At 41.5% G+C, this 2,069-nt stretch overlaps 1 non-coding gene across 1 annotated transcript; it reads right to left on the reverse strand.

Annotated features, from left to right (window-relative positions):
• Nucleotides 1-274: 274 nt before the first annotated feature.
• On the reverse strand, nt 275-346 carry TRNAQ-UUG (transfer RNA glutamine (anticodon UUG)). Its single transcript has one exon. It is a non-coding gene; the product is annotated as a tRNA-Gln (tRNA).
• Between the last annotated feature and the right edge of the window lie 1,723 nt (nt 347-2,069).

The following is a 2,069-nucleotide window of genomic DNA, read 5'->3' on the forward strand; positions in this document are numbered from 1 at the left end:
ACATGGAGGTGAGGTTTTGGCAAAACCAATCCAGATCCAAAACCAGGGTAGATCCAGATACAAAACCAAAACACAGTAGTTAGCACACATCTCTAGTAAGAATGCACTTCTGTTACATATTATGTACACCTGGATCTATTGAACAAAATAAAGCCTGCACAAAGGTAGATTTATCATTTAATTAACTAATAGGGATAGTCTAAGTACACATTAATTATTTATTTTTCTGCCTTATGTATTCTTTTATTTTAATAAACTATAGAAAACTGAAATTAGGTCCCACCGAGATTTGAACTCGGATCGCTGGATTCAAAGTCCAGAGTGCTAACCATTACACCATGGAACCACATGGGAAATTTGGCTTCAGCTGACCTAAAGTGTATTCTCACATTGAATACTGTAACTTTTTTACATAACTTTTCATAGAGAAGGGCTTACGAGGTCTATTTAAAACTTACCTCTTTCTAATTATCTATGTATTGCAAAAGTAGAGGTTTATTCAAAAGTTGAAAAAAACTTTTGTTTCTGCTGCTCTGTTTTTGCTAAGGTTGTTTGGTGCAAATGTTTTTGTAAACGTTCCCTGGTGTGTACCTATTGTTGTTCATCTTCTGTGATTTGGACAGGCTTTTTTTTACAACTAGGTGTCAGATTACAGGAGGTTGTTACTTCAGGCAAAGGTCTTGAATTGGAGACTGAGCTGTTCTCAGATTAAATGAAATGTGTTTTTCAATTTATTAAAGGTCAATTTAAATAACAAATGGTCACTATTTTTAATTGTATTGTATTAGTATTAAAAAGTAAGAAAATAAATTAGCCCAATGTAATACATACTTACCTACTCTGCTGGAATGACCAGGAGGCTCTCAAAAATCATGTGGTGCTCCTGACCGCCCATACGAGTGGGCAAATCTCCCGATGCTGGCTGCCACTCACCAACAATCCTGCAGTCACCAGCTTTCCAAGCAAATGTGGGAGGTCCAGGGGGGGTGACACAATTTGTGCTATTTCATGTCATCACATAGCAGGGGTGGGGCTATGATGATGTCATCACGCTGTCACTCCCGCACACCACCCACCTATGCTGCTGCCATGCCCCCTGCTGTGCTGACCTGGCTGCCAGTTGGCAAGCATGATGTAATATGAACACACATCCAAACAGACATTGCACTGTACAAAGATATGCTAAAAGTCATTTTCATGAAAAAAAAATGTGTAAATATTATGACCACATTTACTCAAAATGGATAATCATCATTGAGATGCAATGCTAAAACTATAACATAATGGGGCAGATGTATGAAGCTGTGGAAGTGATAAAGTGCAGAGTGAAAAATGACCAACCAATCCGCCTCCACCTCTCATTTTTCAAACATAGCCTGTAACATGACAGTTGTGAGCTGACTGGTTGGTCATTTATCACTCTGCACTTTATCACTTTCCAGAGCTTCATACATCTGCCCCAATATTACATAAAAAAAAATTGTGTACAGAAAAAATATGCTTTATAGCTTAATGACAAACATATATAAACTTCTCACCCTGAGATTTGAGTTCCCCATTACCATAATAGAAGCAGGAATTAACATCAAAGTAATTACAATCAGTGGCGTCACAAGGGGATGCAGGCCGGGTGTCACCCACTGAGGGGGTGACACCTCAGTGACAGGAGCCGGGTGCTGCACTATAGCATTACGTGCAACACTCGGCTCATGACTCAGTGAGGGAGCCGCCACTGCAAATACACTGGTCCCACTTCACGGCGGCAGTCCGCACCTCTGAGAACTCCCTGGAGAGACTAAAATGGGATTCCACACCCTCATTACCGTGAAGTCACACCCCTTACTGTGATGCCAAGCCCCTTTTTACCGGGCACGGACTATTCTTTGCCGCGCACCCTATTCTATTCACAACACCGGGAGTCACGCAGTGGATGGGCGCCACTGATTACAATCACTAATTCTGTAGGTGGAGCATGCTGATGGACTCTGTCCTTGAAATGTGGGGTTAGGGCCTGATTCAGAGCCACTCTCTGTTTGCGAGCGCTTGCTCTGAATCAGAGCGTTTTGGTT

The sequence above is a fragment of the Taudactylus pleione genome, unplaced genomic scaffold (genome assembly GCF_031769625.1).
Source record: "Taudactylus pleione unplaced genomic scaffold, aTauple2 ptg000109l, whole genome shotgun sequence".
NCBI classification, from domain to species: domain Eukaryota; kingdom Metazoa; phylum Chordata; class Amphibia; order Anura; family Myobatrachidae; genus Taudactylus; species Taudactylus pleione.